We start from the raw sequence: 22799 nt of genomic DNA, 5'->3' as shown, positions 1-22799 counted from the left end.
AGTTTCACCTTCACAAAAGAATCATGTTGAGAAGGGATTATAGAAATCGATAATGGACATATACTCAAATTCTCATATTTGAATTTGAATATTTGCAAATTGATTCAACTATTTTGGACGGTGGTGCTATTGGGATGAAGTACTGAAAGCAAGGCTTATGCAATTGACATAGTGTGACAACACTTATCAGAGTAGCACAAGGTCACACATAGCATTGGATATGGACTAATGATATATTGAACCACTGAAGCAACTCATTTGAAGTTAAATAGTTCAGACTAAGTGGAAGGTTTGAATGACATGAATGATATCGGGATGGGTAGCAAGGTAAAAATCTAAACTAGGACATGTCACTCTTTACTCAAATCACTCAATTCTTATTTGAATAATATGAACCAGACAACCAGTGGTAAGCTATGCATTATCTGTGAACATGATAAAGAATTATGGCTAGTCCTGGAAGATGGGTATGATCGTAAAGATCATTTTGGCTAAAGGAACTATGTCGAAACAAGTTATAGTACTACACTTTTCGCGAAAAGTTATTAGAAGAAGTTTTCCGGATGGAAGAACTTTCTATACGGAAGTTGTAGAGAATTGCATTACAAGCGTATCGCCAAAAGAATCTCTCAGAAAAAGTTTGTAGGATTTATTTTATAGACGATGCTACGGATCAAAAGGATACCGCGAAAATAAAGTGGGCGAAATTGCCACGCAACATGTCTAAGATAATCTATGTGACTTGCTGATTCCAACGGTATATGGTTTATCAAAATCCGACGGATAGAACTTAAGATATGAATTTTACAAAACTAGACAGAAGTGGTCACAGTTCTAATGGTGTACGAAAAGTTGTCCGAACAAGTTGCTCGAATTGGAAAACTTTCTACATAAAAGTTGTAGAGGATCTAATTACAAACATAACGGAAGAACCACTATTCTAAATGGATGTGTAGATCTAAAGAAATAAAATTGTGAAGTTACTAAAACAATCTACGAAAAAGAGCGGGAATAAAACTATTACCGAGTAAGGGTTGGGTTGAGTCACGGCGTTTCGCCGCGCAGCCAAGAAAATAGAGAGAGGGAGGCGCCGGCCTGATGTACGTGCTTGGGCTGCCCCTTGGAACCTTTATATAGGCTGTAGGTTGGAGCGAATTTCCTCAGGGAGGCGATGTGGGACTAAAACGAAAAGGATAAAGGGACGGTCTCACGAGGGGAAGCTGGTGCGAGTGCTGCGCGGCGGCCTGGGAGAGTTGGGCCAAGGTGTGGTCCGGAAAAAAAGAAAGGAGAAAAGGCTGGGCCAGGGGGCGTTGGGCCGGGAGCGGCCTGGGCGCAGGGCTGGCTGGGCCAGTCGGCCAGGTGGGCCGCGCGAGCTGGGCCGGTCGGCCTGGCCGCGCCCTATATATTTTGTTTTTTTACTTTCAGAAATTGAAAATGCATATTTGGAGGCTCAAAAATAATCGAAAAAATGCAAATGAGTTACCGTTGGATTCGTTATGAAAAATACTTTAATTTGAGATCAAATTTGGAATAAAAATATAAACTTTATAAAACTAAAATTTGACATACATATCTATGTGGCTATGGTGCCCTTTTAAAGTTTTCTCAAATTAATAATTTCAAAAGTTTCAAAACCTCCGAACAAAATAGAGTATTGATTATAAAATCTTTTGAAAACCAAGGTTTATGAAAACTCTATATTTTTGCAAAAACCTTTTAAATATCCATTTATGAAAATAAAATAATCATTATATACATTTGGCTTATATTGCTACTTAGTCATTATTTTGCAAAATAGAGTTTTCTAGGGTTTCGTTTTCTCAAATACAAATCCATTAAGGATTTGAAAACCTTAAAAATTAAGATATGTTTAGTTTAAAAAAAAACTTTGATACCAAAAGTCCTTGCAAACCTTATTTTGGAAAATACTTTTAAATAACTTCAAAAAGTTTTAATTCCTTGTGAATTTTCCAATCAAGTTCAAGCAATCAAGCATTAAATTTATTTTTATTTTACATTCCAAAATTTAGAAAATTTCGGGATGTGACAGACTACCACCCTTAAAAGAAATCTCGTCCTCGAGATTTGAGAAAGGCTAGAAAGAAAAGATTCTAAGCTCAAGTCTTCTAGAAGGTTCATATTCACTATTGCTTCTTTTTTGAACTTCTCCGAGGAGAATTCAGAAGTTAACCTTGGGCTTTGAAAACTTGACACTAAACTATATGTGGTCATACCATCAACTGTATTCATTCATACGATGGTATTCATCCCATGGGTATTCTATTATACTTGAGTATACTCAGGGGGAACTCCTTGTGATACCATCTCCAAGTACCATCTCATGCGGCATCTGGTGTAAATCCATAATCCAAAGGTATGGTTTCTACCACCCTTAAAAGAAAATTTTGTAGGTAGTCTTAGGTCTTGGGTTTAGGCTAAGATTATCTTGGATATGACTTGGCACATCCGAGGATATGACTTGATCAATAGGTCATATTTGGAAAACATCTATGGCTTAGGGTTTCTGAGTTATAATCCAATAGGTAGTTGTTATTCACATATAGTGAACAACATATCTCTCCAAGGTGAGTCTAAAAGGTTCCTTAATAGTACGGCTTCTAATCCAAATGGTTGGTTGAACTAATTTTTGATACTGATGGGTTGCTCTTTGGTCAATCACGAGACCAAGATGTGTAAACTTCAGGTCATCCTTCATCTTTTTCTTCTTGGTGTCTTCGACATCCTTCCACAACTCTAAACTAGTGGTTGGATCTTCGATCTCGTTGTAGTCTTACGCTTGGCAGCACTTGCCTACTATAAGGGTATAATATTTATCCACCCTAAGGTTAGGCTTAATCGTCGACATCTCTTTTATAGGTATGTCTCTCTAGATTCGCAAAGTCAACATTACGAAAGCGAATAATAAGAGTAGTAGGAATGGTGATCAATCCATCCCGCACCCAGATCATTACTCCGTATTTGATTTATTGAATCTCGTATTCTAACACTTGGTCAACCTCACAAGTTTGATAAAAAAATTCCATGGTGAATTGAATCAATGTTTCAATCCCCATTATTGAATTTTTTCGAAAATACCTCTATCGATCCCTATCTAGGGTTTTGCGTATCTCACACTCTATACTTCTTCATCTTGATAGGAACATCAAGGTTGGTTTCACTACTGTTGTCTTCATGGCGAGTTGCCGAGAAAACATTCTCTGGGTTGGGTATAAATGAGAATAGATAGAAGGATTCTAAAGAAGATTCCTACCCAAACACAACAGATCAAAGCAATTCAGCAAACAACAATCATCTAACATTCATCAAGAAATATGTTTCATCAAACACAACCAAACTAGTATGGTCATACCTCAATTTGGTATGATCAATATTTTGTTACTTTATCGTTGGTTCGTTATAAGAGAACTAATGGTGGTCTATTTCTATATTGGATGCATCAAGTTTTTATTCTACTTCTGCGGTGTATCTTCGTGTGTTGTGCAGTTTGCGTCGAAGTCTTTCTTCAAATTCTTCATTTGTCTCCCATGCAACACTTCTTGAGGAGTCGAAGAATTTCAAATGAAGCAACAGTCCCTCACTTCAAGCACAAGGTCATCGTCGGTCCTTGTTGATAGTTTTGATAAGGTGGACATCTAAAGTGAGAGGAAAACAATTTTGAAGATGGAATAGATGAGAATACCAGAAGTTCACAAAGCAAACATCTTTTTGACTAAAATAGGATTAGACAAAATTTTCATCCTAGGGTCTTCCTATTTCTAATCCAAACCTAGGGTCTCGATTCTACAGGCAACACTATGCTCTGATACCATTCTGTAGCACCCTACCTTTTAATAAAGGCAAGATACATGTGTATAGTGCTATTCCCGGGATCACTGATAGCACACACATTACAAAATATAGTAATCATTGCAATAGTATCAAATTACTACATCGTTGATCCAGAGGGTACAATAAAACCTTACAAATTTCATAGTCACATGGACTAGCTTAGAATAAACACAGCGGAAAGTAAATCAGCAATGAGCCTTTATCATCTTCATGTGCCACAGGCAGTCATGTTGGAATGTAGACTCGAGATCCTACCACGTACTTCTCCTCAGAAAATCCTGCACGTTTGAATATGCAGCCCACGAATGGAGGTCAGTACAATGATGTACTGGCAAATGACACTTATATGGTGGCAGTTTTGGGCATGACTATCTACATGATATTTGGCAAGTGGAGTTTAGGCAAATTTGCATAAAGCCAATTTTATCCTACATTTTATTTAAAACAAAACATTTTGAAAACCTTTGAATGACATTATGAAATCACACCATGGTGAAATCCCCCATGGGTTTTAGAATAATCACATGGTTACATCTCCCATGAGTTTTTCAAGGTTGATCAAATTTTAATTACATTCATAAAACAATGATGAGATTCTTCCGTACATTCCTTGCCTAGAAGCTCAAATTGTCCATAACCGGGGACACGGCTAAGATCTTAGGTTTAACTCTCGAGAGGTTGTGCACTTTCACCTTACGACCCACCCTTCCCAAGAGAAGAAATGAGACAAGATCTTTCAGAAGGAGGTTTCAACCATAACCAGCTAGACCCGTTCCCGTTTGGCCGTCACCACATCATCATGTCTAGCAACAAGTTGGACCTCACAACTGTTGCCTACCAAAACCCACCGACGAGCAGCGACGGGCAACACGGTAGAGCCGGGAGGCTCCCGGGACTGCGGTGGGCCCTGGTCCCTCGGGCGACGGCCCGCAATGCTCCGACACACGTCCAAGCTGGTGCGAGGGCGTGCCACCTGACCTATACCTGGTCAGGAAGGTGTTGGATTGCTTCGATTAGTTTCCTGCATGGCAAACACGCAAACATTAAATACGAGCCCCGATCGGCTCTTAGGTTACTCTGTGAATTGGCGCAAAGAGCTGATTGACCCATGGCACACGTTGGTTTTACGTTGACATGGGGGTCCTGCTTAACCAATACTAAGATAAATCAATCTATGACAGCTTAGGGTTTTCACCGCATAATCGGAACATCCTACACGTAGATGAGCCTCGCAGATACGTAAGATGATAGAAAACTAGTCCTAAAGAGGACTAAAAACCAACATAACGTCGATTCCCGGAACAATCCCTCTAGGATCAGCAAACTATGCCTTACGCACTACTGGATCGTTCAACCCGTTTGCAAGGCCTAACCATGCGGATATCAAACTAATCCTTGGAGAACAAGGAGCAGCTATAACAGATCGGTTCTTCTAAACAAAGATTAAGCAAGGTGCGGCCCTTACACCCAAGATAGGCGCAAAGGCAGCTAGATGTTGAGGAGCAGCATAGCTAAGCAAGCATACCAGAAAAGTATCCACGTCAGCCCCAAAACATCTACGATAACAGTGTTGCTCGCCATCAACAAGGCTTCAGCACGAACAACACTAAGCAACGAATAAACAGATACTGCCTAGATCTCAAGATGCGATCTAGGCAGCATGACGCTTACCCGGAAGAAACCCTCGAAATAAGGGGTGGCGATGCGCCTAGATTGGTTTTGTCGTGAACGTGATCGTCCTCCTTTCTCAATAACCCTAGGTACATATTTATAGTCCGTAGACCTTCTAACTTGGGAATAAACCCAACCGTGCACGAGCTAAACTCTATCTCTTAATTCTAACCGACACATAACCTACCATAATTTACAGATACACGGGCAATCTAGCCCAAATTCTCGCCCAAGGCCGGTTCCGAACCTCTTTAAATGTATATCCTCTAAGCCCATCTCAATCACGGCCCATCTCCTGCTCTGACTAAATTCTGGTGATAACACATGCCCCCCTGGTTTTGGCAATGATAATTCCAAAACCACTCTGTTCTTTTTCTTCGTCGGGTCACGCGTGGCAGAGCAGAACCGCTGCAGTATCCTTCATCATGATGCCTTGCCTTCTCCACTTCTCTGTACTGCATGACTTGACAGATTCGACACCACGCCCTCGGAAACCGCCGCAGCATTAAATTTCCACTATATCCCCTTTATTTAACCGCACCGAGCAGTTCGCCTCTTCATCCTCTTGCTCCGCACTAGCCATCGGAAAAAACCCCCTCCTCTGCAACCATGTCTTCCTCCTCCTCCTCTGCCTCATCGGGTCTCTCCTTCCAGTCCTCTTCCTCGAGCGAGCCGATGCTGGAGTACGACCAGATGGCGTTGTACGAGAAGCGCGCTCCCGAGCATTGGGACGAGAGGGAGTGGGTCGTCAGTTCTGATGACGACTTACCCCTGACCGACGGGGAGGACGATCTCCGGTTCCTCGTCGACGGGGAATTGGAGGCGGAGAGTGAGGATGACCTCTTCTCCTAGGCCAGCTTCACCTCCTCCGACGAGGAGGAGGAAGAGGAGGATGACGCCTCCTCCGACGAGTACCCGCCGGCGAAACGCTTCCGCGCCGGGTCGGAGGATGACGACGACGACGATGAGGAGGACGAAGCTCCTGCCGAGGGCTACGGCAGCAGTGACGAGGAGCTTGCCGGCAGTAGCGCCGACGGCAGCTACGACAGCGACGACGAGGGCAGCGACGGCCCTTAGATTAGGGACTACTAGCATAGGACTAGTAGTAGTAATCGGCTCTTCTTTTGTTCTTCCTCTCTTGAGCAATCTGCTCTTCTCTGTAAAAAACCCTTTTTATCAATGAAGCAATGTTTTCAATTGATTTTGCCGATAGTCAAAGTAAGTCAACGCTCAAAGAGCCGATGGCAGCGCATCGGCCTTCACCATAAAACGCTAGTAAGGCCAAACTTAGTTGCATGTTCAAACGGTAACCTACGACCCTTGCCTGAAAGCGCAAACTCAGATCCCCAAATCGCCTGTCGAACAGATTCAAGTCACAGCCGCGCAAATCCCAGATCCCAATCGCAGATTCAACCCCGCAACGAATCTGATGGCAGAATCATCCAGCGCCAACGCTACGGTCTCTGGCCTGAAGGTAATCCTCAACCGCTCCTCGCTATCCGAGCATAATGTTAGAATTAACAGCAAACACCTGAATTAATGTCTCATCCCATCATTAATTTTAGGTATCAGACATTCTGCTGCCGCATCCTTCTCTCCCGAATTCTCTTTGTCTTGGCCCCCGTTCAACCGAGAGTCCTGCCCACTTGATTTCTTGCGAGGCCAATAGGATTCCCTTCGTAAACCAGAACTTAGATCTAACTTCTTGGGCCGACTGCTTACGAGCCTGGCCTAATCCTCATGAAGATTGGATTTCTTGGTACAGTAGAGTATCAAAAACTCACCAAGCCAAATGGGAAACCACATGCATAGCCGATGCTTTATCTTTGTCCTTATCTCCCCTTGAGAAACATGAAAACCTCCTGAAAACCATTGGCTATTTTTGGTCTGATGCCCTGAACTGTTTCATGTTTGGCCACGGCCCTATGACACCAACTCTGTTGGATGTGGTCATGATTACTGGTCTAGACATTTCATCCCCTAGCCCCTCCGCTTTTAGGCTGCCAAAGGTTCCTTTCAAACTTTCTTCCAAAACAGAGTGTACTAACTGGGGTGCCTACCTTAGACGGTACATGAAAACCAAAGGCCCGGTAACAGAGAAAGAACACACGGCCTTCCTGAACTTCTGGCTGGAACACTTCATATTCTGTGGCCCTTCACTTGCCCCAACCAAGAATTACCTTCCTTTGGCCTATGAACTTGCTAGAGGCACTCAACTTGGGATCGGCAAGCTGTTCCTTGGAGAAGTCTATCGATACCTCGAACTGATGTCTGTCAACCTGTTCTCCCAAAAGACAGTCAAAACAGGAGGCCCCTGGTGGTTTATTCAGCTATGGGCTCGACTGTATTTCCAGAATCATATCCCAAACTTCCCTTCCTTGGCCTCCTGCAACTTTCCAAATGCTAATGGGAAGCCAATCCGATGTACTCGCTACGGCCAAGCTCTATATAGCCTTCCAGGTAGTAAACTGATCCCCAAGGAAACATCAGAATGGTTCAGAACTTTCTACCAAGGCCTGGACAACCCTATCTTCTTTCCTTACAAGAGTCTGACAATTTTGAAAACCCAGTCTCCTTTAGGCTAGACAGCTTTGCCGATGACACCAGCACCCGGCAGTTGTACTCCATCATGATCCGTCCCTGCTTCCTTCTAGTTGGCATGAGCACCTCAAATAGGATCATCAAACCTGGTTATGAGTCGTACCAGCCGGTCGTAGTAGCCCGGCAGTTTGGTCTTGGGCAGGTGTCTCCTCATTTCTTCCTCCACCACCTAACAGAGAGCAGAGCCGAGTTGCCTGATGTCCTCACCGGTCAGAGGTGTTACTCTTTCTTTGATGCTCTCACCATCCCAATCCCTCACAACCTCTCTTTCACCTCATCAACTAATGGTTTTGAGACCTGGTGGTCAATGTGGAAGACCCATGCCTTCAGGAGAGCTCTGGACCGTTGCTGAAACAACTTGATGCTGACTATGAAATTCCTGCAGAACAGGTAACACCACTCACAAATTTTCTTGCAATGGCTTACAATGATTTTAATAACCCTCGCTCTGACTCCTTGCAGCAACAAGACGGTCCAGAACCGGTTCGTGACGACGGCTCCCCCTTCAAATTCCTCCCACCAGCACCGATGGTCCTCTTCTGCAAAAACTCGCCAACCTTGAAAAAGGTTGTGATGCAGAACCAACCGATTTTACCGGAATCGGCTTCCAAGAGCAAAATATCTTCAGGGCCAGCTGCCCCCCGAGCCTCAACCAAGGCGAGAACAGTAGTGAGGAAAGTAGCTGCCAGGAAGACTTTAAAGCGCCAACACCCTATTCCAGCCCAAGAAAGTCTGCATGTAAGCTGGCTCATGCCCTGACTGATTTCACTTACCCTTGTAGGCTTCTCCAACATGCTTGTGCTTACTAACTCCACTTTCATAGGCCTCCACCGAAGACAACTCTAGCGAGGAAACGCAGTCCAGCCGAAGGGATTCGAGCTCAGGTAACTCTGAAAAAACCGTCATGCAGAGCCAGCCAGATTTGCCACCATCGGCTGCCAAGAAAAGATCAAGCCCTGAACCTGCTGCCCCCCAAGTTCCAATAAAAGCAGGGCAGGGAGGCAGCTTTGGACGCCAAAACTGACACCTCTGTCAGCACCGCTGAACTTGAGACCTTGCGAAAGGAGTTGGAGGACCTTGAAGAGAGGGTCCGGACAACCAAACAGCTTATCCATGACAAGGAAGCTCTTATTGCCCACTCCCAAAAGGAAGCAGAAAGCCTCAAAGCTCAACTGAAGACCGATCTGGCAGAGATACGTGCCCTGAACAAACAACTGGTGACAGGCAAAGATGAAGATGATGAGGCCGAGATCGCCGCAGTAGATCGCGTCCGTGCTGACACCCTTAGTGCCTTCGAGGCATTCCTTCGGTAGAGCTTGTCCATGTAATTCATAACCTCTGAAGTCGATGGCTGTGCATCGGCTTTTGTACTTCTAAAGTCGATGGCCGCGCATCGGCTGTGCTTGTATTTTTCATTATTTTACTGTCCGACTCCGTGCATCGGCCCCCATATTTCACTGTTCGTTATCCCATATTAGGTGCCCCCCGAGCCGAATCTTTCAAGTAATTGAAGATACCGGCTTTCCAATTATCCGATTCTAAAATGTGTACCTGAACATCGGCTCTTCCTGCTACATCCTTGTATCCTGACACCATCTGTGCAAGATCGTTCGCCTCGGTATTCTCTCAACAAAGCTATCATCAGGCTCCTCCGATGCGGATCTAACTTTTTGCTGATAAATGTTGGTCGTGGCTTATCCCCAGGACCAATGTCAATCTCTTCTAGCTCATCAGCCGATGTAAACCCATATCCTAGTTTTCCGTCGCCTGCTAGATCGATGCTGAACACAGGCAAAACGTATGTTAAGGATAAGTTGGGCCGATTGCTGGAATCGGCCCCCATTTTGAACGAAGGTTTACAACTTATTTGTTCTCCCCTATGGGAGGGAGTCTCACGTGACATGCTTGAGGCGAAATCATTGCTTTTTATTTTTTGGGGCCGATCGCAGGGATCGGCCTTGCCACGTACGTCCATCGACTTTGCTCTTGCTACTCCGTCAGGCCGGTGGATGAGACCAGCCTCACCCCGTTTTTTGTAACTTCGATGCGCTCACAGCCGTCTAAACTGATTCCAGAGAGCGGCTCTTGGCCGTCTGCATCCCAAATGTTCATGCCAGCTATTGAGATCTCGATCGAATCATCTGCATGGATGACCTCCACCTCATCTCCATCCCACTGTATCAGGCATTGGTGCATTGTGGATGGAATGCAGCAGTTGGCGTGAATCCAATCCCTCCCTAGCAGGACAGCGTAAGTGCTTTTGCTGTCGATGATGAAGAATGATGTAGGGATGGTTTTTCGGCCTACTGTTAGGTCCACGTTCAAAACGCCTTGCGTCTCTGATGCTTGGCCGTTGAAGTCGCTTAGTGTGACGTTGGTTTTGATCAGATCTGAGTTAGAGCGTCCCAAACGCCGTAGCATGGAGTATGACATTATATTGACTGCCGCTCCCGTGTCAACCAGCATCTTGCCGACAGGCTGCCCATTGATATAACCTTTTAAGTACAGGGCCTTCAAATGTTTGTAGCTCTTCTGTCGTGGCTTTTCAAAGATAACTGGTCGTGGGCCGCAGTCAAACTGCGCTACCGGCACTTCTTCAGCTCTTGGAGCACAAAACTCTAAAGGGAGTATGAACACCATGTTTGTGCCAGCCGATGCCTCCACATCGGCTTTTACTTGCTTGGGGCGCCATTCTTTCTTCTGTGGATGACTCTCCGCGTCCAACGTTTGCTGAATTTTCACGGCCAGATCGGGCCGCGCTTTCCTCAAAGTGTGCAGGTATTGCGCCTCGGCTTGCTCCAAGCTACGTAGTCGCTGAACCCTACGCTTTTGGGAGTGACTGAGTCCATCAGGGCACCACCTTGGCCGGTGGTATCTATCCTCTTCTTCATCTTTTGACTCCTCAAAATCTTCCTCCTGAGAGGACTCAGCTCGCCTGCTCTCAGGTGGGAGAGGCCCTAGATGCTCGAAAACTGACACCTCTCCTGCGTCCTTCTTCTGCTGTCCACACTCCGGGCAATTGTCGATTGTAGGCAATCGGCTCATTCCTGAATCACAGCAGTGCTTAAAGAAAGGACAGTCCCAGTGTCGTTCCATGTCTTCCTGATCCCGTGACTTCCCTTCCGCGCGGTGCTCATATCCTTCGTCGTTTCTGTCATACCGACGATATCTTCCATTGTCTACGTCAGACCGACGATATCTTTCGTCGTCTCTGTCGTACCGCCGACGTCGGTCGTACTGACGTTCATACTTGTTAAGGAGATGCGCGGAGAGAGGACGTTGGTACCGCACGCTTCTCACCTGTTCCTCGGTGAGGTAACGTCTGTCGTCATATCGGGACCGGTCGCGTGGGCCGGCCTCCTCCTTTTCCTTGCTACGGGAGTGACTGCCTTCTTCTTTATCCTTGCCATGGTGGTATACAGGCCCTGCCATGTTAACGTCGAATGAGAAATCTAGCCGACGCCCTGCGGAGTGACTGAGTTCCACCATGTTGACGCTAGGGAACGGGTGTGTGCCCACTTTCATGGTTAACTGCCCAAAGATCAAACGGCCTTGTTCTGTTGCCGATTGGATCTGCTGACGCAATACTTTGCAGTCATTGGTGATATGGGTGAACGAGTGATGCCACTTGCAGTACGGTCTCCCGTTCAGTTCTTGCATCGTAGGGATCTTATGGCCTTCGGGCAACTTCAGCTGTTTTTCCTTAAGCAATAAATCGAATATCTGCTCAGCCTTCGTCACATCGAAGTCAAACCCTTTTGCAGGCCCTTGTTGTTTCACCCATTTGCAGGACACGGGAGCTGCCCCTCGAGCCCATTCAGCCACGGCTACTTCCTGGTCTTCTGTAGAATCCTCGACTTCTTCCGTCTCGACCAGGCTGACCGGACGCTTGAACTTGTCTTGTTACAATTCTGGGTGGCGCTGCTCATACAAAGTTAACTTCTGGACCATGTGCGCCAGTGAATTGTAGTCTACTTGGAAAGCCAGATCCTTGATCGGCGTTGCGAGGTTCAATGCTGCCAGATCGACTGCTTCTTTCTCAGTTAAACGAGCCAAATAACATCGGTTCCTGACAGTCCTGAAACGCTGAATGTATTCTGACACCGTTTCTCCCCGCTTCTGCCGCACCTGTGCCAGATCGGCAATGCCGGCCTCGGTAGCGTCTGAGTGATATTGAGTATGAAACTGTTCCTCCAGCTACTTCCACGTCCGGACTGAATTTGGTGGCAACGAGGTGTACCACCCAAAAGCCGATCCCATGAGAGATTGTGCGAAAAACCTCACACGTAACGGGTCTGATGCTGAAATCATGCCCAACTATGCCAAGTATCGGCTCACGTGCTCAATTGAGCTAGACCCCTCTGATCCATTGAATTTTGAGAATTCAGGGAGCCGATACTTGGGCGGAAGTGGGATCACATCATACTCGTCAGGGTACGGCTTGGAATAGCCAATTGTTTTTCTCTTTGGCAGGATGCCGAACTGGTCTCTCAAGATTGTACTGATTTGTTCCATGGTATGAGCTGCAGGGACCGAGCTTTCATGACTCGTTCCGGTGGCATATTTAGCTAGCCATGCCTGTTTATCGGCGTCTACTCCAGAAATCGCTCCTGCCGTGATCTGGTTCGTGCGCGCCAAGTTATTGCAGTCTGGCACGTATGTGCACACGTATCCATGTGGGACTTCTTTAGGCGGCTCACACAGGAACTGGCAATCGCCAGGATCGCCTCCAACCTTGTAGACGACGTACGCCGGTGAACCCTGTGGCTCTGGAGCTGCAAGCGCGAATGGCAGCGGCGGTCTGGTCTGGAATGGTAGTTCTCCCTGGTAAGTCCCTAGGACAGGCCCTGACGGAGAGTATTGATGCTTCATGATTTCCTGAACCACGCGGACCGCAATGCGCTCGAAAGCGTTCACCAGGCTCTCAGAATGACGGTGTAGAGAATGAGCCACCATGTAATTAACTTCCTGGCGCAGAGCTCTGGTGCGTTCCTCTGAAGGGGTAGACAGATCTACTTCATCGAGAGCACCCTCGGGTGAGAACCCTTTCCACCTGATGCCATGTGAACGGGTCTTCGTGAAAGAGCCGATGAGATCGGATTCAAAGACGGCTTTAATCTCGTCATATTTCCTCTTGTGCTCCTCAGGCAGATCTTCGTACTTGACTGGTTCGTCTGCCATCTCAGCTGCAGATGTCGATGCCGTTGTTGTAGACTGTCCCACCGGGCGTGCCAGAATGTGTTGCCTACCAAAACCCACCGGCGAGCAGCGACGGACAACACGGTAGAGCCGGGAGGCTCCCAGGACTGCGGTGGGCCCTGGTCCCTCGGGCGACGGCCCGCAATGCTCCGGCACACGTCCAAGCTGGTGCGAGGGCGTGCCACCTGACCTATACCTGGTCAGGAATGTGTTGGATTGCTTCGATTAGTTTCCTGCATGGCAAACACGCAAACATTAAATACGAGCCCCGATCGGCTCTTAGGTTACTCTGTGAATCGGCTCAAAGAGCCGATTGACCCATGGCACACGTTGGTTTTACGTTAACATGGGGGTCCTGCTTAACCAATACTAAGATAAATCAATCTATGACAGCTTAGGGTTTTCACTGCATAATCGGAACATCCTACACGTAGATGAGCCTGGCAGATACGTAAGATGATAGAAAACTAGTCCTAAAGAGGCCTAAAAACCAACATAACGTCGATTCCCGGAACAATCCCTCTAGGATCAGCAAACTATGCCTTACGCACTGCTGGATCGTTCAACCCGTTTGCAAGGCCTAACCATGCGGATATCAAACTAATCCTTGGAGAACAAGGAGCAGCTATAACAGATCGGTTCTTCTAAACAAAGATTAAGCAAGGTGCGGCCCTTACACCCAAGATAGGCGCAAAGGCAGCTAGATGTTGAGGAGAAGCATAGCTAAGCAAGCATACCAGAAAAGTATCCACGTCAGCCCCAAAACATCTACGATAACAGTGTTGCTCGCCATCAACAAGGCTTCAGCACGAACAACACTAAGCAACGAATAAACAAATACTGCCTAGATCGCAAGATGCGATCTAGGCAGCATGACGCTTACCCGGAAGAAACCCTCGAAACAAGGGGTGGCGATGCGCCTAGATTGGTTTTGTCGTGAACGTGATCGTCCTCCTTTCTCAATAACCCTAGGTACATATTTATAGTCCGTAGACCTTCTAACTTGGGAATAAATCTAACCGTGCACGAGCTAAACTCTATCTCTTAATTCTAACCGACACATAACCTACCATAATTTACAAATACACGAGCAATCTAGCCCAAATTCTCGCCCAAGGACGGTTCCGAACCTCTTTAAATGTATATCCTCTAAGCCCATCTCAATCACGGCCCATCTCCTGCTCTGGCTAAATTCTGGTGATAACAACAACTTACTTAATCCCGGCAGAGCCCATAATACCATAAGGCTGCACTGAAAGCTAACCAAAACATGGAAGACATAATAATCTCTTTAATCCTGAGTGGCCAACCACAAGTGCACATCTCAGGCGACGACAACCACAAAGTGGCCCTGAGTAGCCACTCAACTTATGCGTACCCTCAGGCGACGACAACCACAATGTGGCCCTGAGCAGTCACGTACCCTCAGGCGACGACAACCACAATGTGGCCCTGAGTAGCCACGTACCCTCAGGCGACGACAACCACAATGTAGCCCTGAGTAGCCGCCCACCAAGCAATTACCAATCCACCCAGGTGTTTCATTTAAGGTTGTTAATTTAATTCCCAATACTCACAATCCAAATTGATCAAAACAGCAGTGGCACTTTGTTGTTGCTAGGCAAACTAAAAATCCTAGCAAGGGTTCATGGTGGCTACACACTACTGGGATTGATAAGCATAGCATAACTTTCGAAATCAAAACCCTACCATGCATACTAGTTTGAAAAACACTAATGCATATATGAAATAAGTAGGATTTGAATGTCACTTGCCTTTTTGGTAGTCGAAGCGCGTTCACTTCTCTTAATCAAAATACGTGCCTCTCCGTACGAACTATGATATAAAATATAGCACAACATAAACACACCATTCAACAACAACATCAAAACCAAACAAGACAACAATCGTAAATTACTCTATGGTACTAAGGTATGGCATGAGGTTTGGCTTGCAGGATATGGCCTTGGGGTGTTGGAATGGCTAAGTCATATGATTAGAAAGAGATGGATTATCCAAGATATAATTGAAGAATCTTTATGTTTTACAAAAGCATGAAGGGAATTTGAAATGGCTTATGTGAGTTGAACCACATAAGTGACAAATAGTGCAACAACAATACTACTGAATAAGTGTGACAACAATTACTCAAAATAGTATGAACTACACATAGGCTTGGTTATAGATTTTTGATATATTGAATTACTCAATTAACTCATTTGTACATTGAATAGTTCAATATAAACCAATAAGATTAAGTGGACATGAGATGAAATTTATATGAAAGATATTTAGAAAGATGGTGATTGTTTGGATTCAAGATATGTGTGATATGAGATGGAGTGTATCAAACACCTGTATCCAGGGCATACCTAATAGAGACACATTACCATTTACTGAAATAACTCAAGTGAAAAGTGAACCTATGTGAACTAGATGGAGAGGTTTAATGTAGTAAGGATATTGGTTCAAGGTAAGTGTCTAGTGGTATTGGTGTGTGGATGTGATCATGAGTTTCACCTTCACAAAAGAATCATGTTGAGAAGGGATTATAGAAATCGATAATGGACATATACTCAAATTCTCATATTTGAATTTGAATATTTGCAAAGTGATTCAACTATTTTGGACGGTGGTGCTATTGGGATGAAATACTGAAAGCAAGGCTTATGCAATTGACATAGTGTGACAACACTTATCAGAGTAGCACAAGGTCACACATAGCATTGGATATGGACTAATGATATATTGAACCACTGAAGCAACTCATTTGAAGTTAAATAGTTCAGACTAAGTGGAAGGTTTGAATGACATGAATGATATCGGGATGGGTAGCAAGGTAAAAATCTAAACTAGGACATGTCACTCTTTACTCAAATCACTCAATTGTTATTTGAAAATATGAACCAGACAACCAGTGGTAAGCTATGCATTATCTGTGAACATGATAAAGAATTATGGCTAGTCCTGGAAGATGGGTATGATCGTAAAGATCATTTTGGCTAAAGGAACTATGTCGAAACAAGTTATAGTACTACACTTTTCGCGAAAAGTTATTAGAAGAAGTTTTCCGGATGGAAGAACTTTCTATACGGAAGTTGTAGAGAATTGCATTACAAGCGTATCGCCAAAAGAATCTCTCAGAAAAAGTTTGTAGGATTTATTTTATAGACGATGCTACGGATCAAAAGGATACCGCGAAAATAAAGTGGGCGAAATTGCCACGCAACATGTCTAAGATAATCTATGTGACTTGCTGATTCCAACGGTATAGGGTTTATCGAAATCCGACGGATAGAACTTAAGATATGAATTTTACAAAACTAGACAGAAGTGGTCACAGTTTTAATGGTGTACGAAAAGTTGTCCGAACAAGTTGCTCGAATTGAAAAACTTTCTACATAAAAGTTGTAGAGGATCTAATTACAAACCTAACGGAAGAACCACTATTCTAAATGAATGTGTAGATCTAAAGAAATAAAATTGTGAAGTTACTAAAACAATCTACGAAAAAGAGCGGGAATAAAACTATTACCTAGTTGCTCGGGTTGAGTCGCGGCGAAACAGCCAAGAAAATAGAGAGAGAGGGAGGCGCCGGCCTGATGTACGTGCTTGGGCTGCCCCTTGGAACCTTTATATAGGCTGCAGGTTGGAGCGAATTTCCTCAGGGAGGCGATGTGGGACTAAAACGAAAAGGATAAAGGGACGGTCTCACGAGGGGAAGCTGGTGCGAGTGCTGCGCGGCGGCCTGGGAGAGTTGGGCCAAGGTGTGGTCCGGAAAAAAAGAAAGGAGAAAAGGCTGGGCCAGGGGGCGTTGGGCCGGGAGCGGCCTGGGCGCAGGGCTGGCTGGGCCAGTCGGCCAGGTGGGCCGCGCGAGCTGGGCCGGTCGGCCTGGCCGCGCCCTATATATTTTGTTTTTTTACTTTCAGAAATTGAAAATGCATATTTGGAGGCTAAAAAATAATCGAAAAAATGCAAATGAGTTACCGTTGGATTCGTTATGAAAACTACTTTAATTTGAGATCAAATTTGGAATAAAAATATAAACTTTATAAAACTAAAATTTGACATACATATCTATGTGGCTATGGTGCCCTTTTAAAGTTTTCTCAAATTAATAATTTTAAAAGTTTCAAAACCTCCGAACAAAATAGAGTATTGATTATAAAATCTTTTGAAAACCAAGGTTTATGAAAACTCTATATTTTTGCAAAAACCTTTTAAATATCCATTTATGAAAATAAAATAATCATTATATACATTTGGCTTATATTGCTACTTAGTCATTATTTTGCAAAATAGAGTTTTCTAGGGTTTCGTTTTCTCAAATACAAATCCATTAAGGATTTGAAAACCTTAAAAATTAAGATATGTTTAGTTTAAAAAAAACTTTGATACCAAAAGTCCTTGCAAACCTTATTTTGGAAAATACTTTTAAATAACTTCAAAAAGTTTTAATTCCTTGTGAATTTTCCAATCAAGTTCAAACAATCAAGCATTAAATTTATTTTTATTTTACATTCCAAAATTTAGAAAATTTCGGGATGTGACAGTTAGTTCCGGAAAACGTATAAAAACATAATAAAGTGTGAGCAAAACATGTAGGTATTGTCATAAAACAAGCATGGAACATCAGAAATTATGGATACGTTGGAGACGTATCAAACCCTTCGACAGACCTCTTAACCAGGCTCGCGCTGAATCCTTTAGGTAAAGCTGCAAGCATTGCATTGCTGCTATCTGATTCCCCTTGTGCAGAATCACAGTCTGTAAATAGTCGTCTATCCAGAACCTTGGTTCCTGCTGCCCATCGTATTTGGCAGCGTCAGTAGGGGTGGGTTTGAACTTTCTGGGTGGCATCGCCTCACGGATTTTGTAGCTTAAACAATCGGCTCCCCTTAGCTCGCCGTCGTTCTCCTGACTCTCATCCGAAGAATCACTGTCATATTCCTCCCTAGCGGCGCGTCGTCGCCTTGCTTTGTCGATTCTGCTTTGGGTGATTTCATCCCGAGCGTCTCTCGCATGATGCTTTGAACCGCTAGCCTGCAACGCGGTTTTTTCCTTCCGCGGGACAAGATTGTCTCCCAATATTGCGAGACTTTCTAGGGCACCTCGGTGGGCTTGAGCCATGGAACCTTCAGGACGCTGATTGATGAGGTATGCAGCGAGGTTGGCGGTCGCTCCCGCGACGGTTTTTGGCCGTGGCATGCCCGCAGTATCCGTGGTCATAAAGGATTTGGTCAGATTCGGCGTTATTTCTCTGGCGTCGTCTTCCGAGAGCCTGGATAGCCTTGATCGGTGCTTGCCTGCCCCTTGAGTGCTTCGAGAGGAGCTTCCTCGCGAGCCTCTCCGTCGTTCACTAGATTGGTCTGCAGCGGATAGGCGTCTCTCAAGGGTGGCTTGTTCTTTTGATAGGCGCTCCCGATTTTTCTCCAGTATGGAGCGATAAGCGTTGAGGGTTCCAACCGTGGTTCCTGCGGGGAGCGGTGTGTTGTTAAGCACGGCTGCCCTGGCTGCTGCCCACTCCTCTTCTGCGATGGTGTAGTCGCTGTTGTTGTTACTGGCACTGTTTTCAAAACTTGCTTGCCTGCTGGAGCGGGGGGTGCGATCTCCGTCTCCCCTATTCCTTGCGTTTCCCGTATTATTGGCAACATAAACCTGGTTGTGCGCCATTGTTCGGACGGCGCCTTGGACCATGCTGTCGGCACTGTCCTCTCCCGATGAGTACTGGGCATTGCAGATGAACGATGTGTCGCTTGATCTAGCCCGTGCCTGGTATCGCAGTTCAGGCAGTAGTATGAGGTCATCTCCGAAGAGGCGGGATTGTCGGATCCAACCGACATGGAAGACGTCGAACGAGGAGTCGACGGCGCGGGCGAGCTCGTTGAGCCTGTCAGACCAGCCGAAAGATCGACTGATGACGGCGTGCTTGGATCCGTCAATCTGGAGGCGAGTGGTTCCAGCAACCGAAGGACTCCTTCTGAGTTGACGTTGTAATGCACGCTGCCGAAGGTCATCTCCATGTTTCCTTGTAGATCGGAAAAGGTCGAGCGAGACGAGTCACTGTGCGGGGTGAATTCGTAGGAGCCGTAGCGAATCGGGCTTCCCAGACTTGGCGATGACGGTGTCGATGAAGCTGCTGATGACATGACTGGTTCTGCCGATGACCGATCTTGTGCCGACAGGGTTCCCACAGACGGCGCCAATTGTCGAGGGTACTCCTCGGCAATGCCCTCCGATTGGGGCTTAGGGTTGATGGAATCCTGTAAGCTGACACGAGACATCGGTTCACAGACAAGCGGGGAGAGCGATTTACCCAGGTTCGGGGCCCTCGATGAGGTAAAATCCTTACGTCCTGCCTGTCTGATCTTGATTATGAAGATATTGAGTTTACAATGGGGTGCCGAAGGATTCGGCTGAGATCTCGTCGAGAGGCTAAGTGCTGCGGCGACCTAGCTCTAGACTTTTGGTGGCTAAGATTGCTAAGATTGATTGTCCCTCGGCAGCCCCTCTCCTGGCCTTTATATAGGAGGCCAGGTCTCAAGAGGTCTAACCGAGTACGACTAGATTTATAGTAGTGCTAAATCTAAATATTCCTTGTTCGGCTCCTTCCTTGTCTTGCTTGCCAAGGAATCTTCTAATGCGCCATCCAAGTGGCCCGTCTTGCCTCCAAGTACCTTCATGGGCCTCTAGCTATATTATACAGGATAGAGCAATGTCGGTTACCCGAAGGGTAATGCCCACGTCAGGTGTTGTGTTTGTTGGGATCCTATAAATTGTGAAATTGTGATCAGATTGTTCATCATGTTATCGTACTATTGTTTATTTATGATCTTGCATGTTCTCCGGTACTTGTGGTTACCCTGATCAAGTAGTATGTATCTCGAAGAGGGAGTATTTATGCTAGATAGTGGGTTCAGTCTGCATTTAATCTGGGGGAGTGACAACAACCTCTAAGGTTGTAGATGTGCTGTTGCCACTAGGGGTAAAACAACAATGCTTTGTCCATGGACAATTGTGTTGTTTACGTTATGCACTTTACTTAATGCAATAATCTGTTGCTTGCAACTTAATACTGAAAAGGGTGCGGATGCTAACCTTAAGGTGGATTATTTAGGCATTGATGCATGCTGGATAGCGGTATGTGTATCATGTTGTAATGCCCAATTAAATACTACAGTAAACTTTATCTTTCATAGCATGCATTGTCATGCCCTCACAATTATCAATTGTCCAACTGTAATTTGTTCACCCAACACATGTTATTTGTTTGGAGAGTTACCACTAGTGTAGATAGCTGGGAACCCCGGTCCTTCTGTAGTCATCATTGCTCTACAGTCAACTATGCACTAGAATACTTTCAGCTGCCATTGCCTCTGTGTTACCGCTACTGCTGTTGTGTTAATATTACTATTTCTCTCATATTACTGATGCTTTCACATCACCCCTGTTACTAGTGCTTTTCCAGGTGCAGCTGAATTGACAACTTCGATGTTAAGGCATATAATTATTCTTTGTCTCCTCTTGTGTCGAATCAATAAATTTGGGTTTTACTTCCCTCGAAGACAGTTGCGATCCCCTATACTTGTGGGACATCACCCAACATAAGGCGCAAGTTTAAAAAAATCATATAGGACAAGGGCGAAGCATACATGGGACTTCGGTGCCATGGCTCATACGTCCGCAAACAGACGTACAAGACTAAGGTATGTCTCTCTAAATATATATTTAGACTTATGACGATGTAGCTAACCCACACAACTGGCTCCAAGGTTACAAAAATGCTATCGAAATTGCCGATGGCAACAACTTAGTCGTAGTGAGATACCTCCCGATTATGCTCACCATTACAGCTAAGACATGGATTGACACTTTGCCAAAAGAATCCATCAACAATTGGAGCGATATAAAGGACGCCTTCTGACGTGGGGGTACCATGGAAATTCCCATACGTTATGGACTTGGGCTTTAGGGGCGCTGGTGGATTTATCAGCATGCAAACAAACAACACACGGGACACGATTTCCTTAACTTCAAGCCCCAGACCGAAAATCCTATGAGCTGCTTGTGTTGGGAATTCGTAGCAGAAAATAAAAAATGTAACTAACGCAATCCGGTTGCCTAGATCTATCTAGGAGTAATGCAGTAATGGAGATAGTTTCAGTGATGTACCCTCGTACATCGAAAGCGGTTAACATTCCGCTAGAACATGGTTGATGTAGTCATACTTCGTCGCCGACCTAGGGTCAAGTAGAATTCATCTTGTACCACCATGATTACCGCTAGTGCAGAAACTTGTAGTTTCGCACACATACGGTGCTCAATGACGCTCCAGCCTCAGATCCAGCTAAGGTTGCGGAAGAAGATCTTCTGGATCTGAATCCCGACAGTGCTCATGTGTGCATTATGACTTTCTCATTATGAATTTTTGTTTTGTCTCCTGGACTTTCACTTACTTTTTCATGCACATCAGAAAAAACACGCTCTTATGAAAGTCGAACTTTCTAACCAAACCATCAATGTAGATATTTAATGACAATGCATCCAATGCCACTTCAATGTCTAACCATGTTTCCCTCAACTTATAGCTTTCCATTAGTGCGAGATTTCCAATCTTCTAGGCTAGTACAACTTTCACTAGTACAAAAACTTATTGTCAAGTTTACCGTCCTTCACAGATTTTAGAAAATATTCTCAATTCTCACCAGACACTAAAAATACAAACTTTAAAACTATGTTCAATGATTGACTCAGAAATCACTTCGGAATATGTTCTTCAAGCTAAGCTTGGGTCACATTATGTCATATACACAACACGGTTTAATGATAGAACCTTAGCTCTGAGGCATAAGGGAATGTAGCACATTCCTTTTTATCTCATGTAACCATTGTCGTAGCATCGAGTTCAACTCAACGCTCCACCTAGATATAACAGTAAGAACTCTTTCTTGGCTTGTTCTATTCTGAACTCCTTCAGAATCCTCTCTACGAAAATATTTTGACTTGATGTCTATTTACATATATTGGTCCATCTCGATAGACCTTTTAATGTTCTTGATTTTCAACTTCATTCATAGAATATTTACTATCTTAAATAATCATAATTGCCACTTATGGCTGATGTCTACGCACTCTTCTATTCTTGTAGATAGTGTTGGCCTCAAACTGCAGAGGTTTGTAGAACAGCAGCAAGTTTCTCTTAAGTGAATCACCCAAGGTTTATCAAACTCAGGGAGGTAGAGGTCAAAGATATCCCTCTCAAGCACCCCTGCAATTACGATACAAGAAGTCACTTCTGTCCGCAACACACCCAATACACTTGTCACATGTATAGGTGCACTAGTTCGGAGAAGAGATAGTGAAATACAAGTAATATAGATGATTATGAGTGGTAATTGCAATCTGAAATAAAAATGGCAGCAGGCAAACATGTAGCAGAACTTGTTGTAAACGGTGTTTCAACGCTTCGAAACAAGGCC

At 44.8% G+C, this 22799-nt stretch overlaps 1 long non-coding RNA gene across 1 annotated transcript; it reads right to left on the bottom strand.

Annotated features, from left to right (window-relative positions):
- Positions 1–3927: 3927 nt before the first annotated feature.
- LOC139831928 (uncharacterized) lies at positions 3928–15162 on the bottom strand. The gene is made up of 2 exons (XR_011746333.1): positions 15096–15162; positions 3928–4127 (listed from the first exon to the last, which is right to left on the bottom strand). It is a non-coding gene; the product is annotated as an uncharacterized lncRNA (long non-coding RNA).
- Between the last annotated feature and the right edge of the window lie 7637 nt (positions 15163–22799).

Source organism: Lolium perenne, chromosome 6 (genome assembly GCF_019359855.2).
Source record: "Lolium perenne isolate Kyuss_39 chromosome 6, Kyuss_2.0, whole genome shotgun sequence".
NCBI lineage: Eukaryota > Viridiplantae > Streptophyta > Magnoliopsida > Poales > Poaceae > Lolium > Lolium perenne.
The sequence above is the reverse complement of the archived record's forward strand: the minus strand, read 5'-3'. Positions and strand labels throughout refer to the sequence as shown.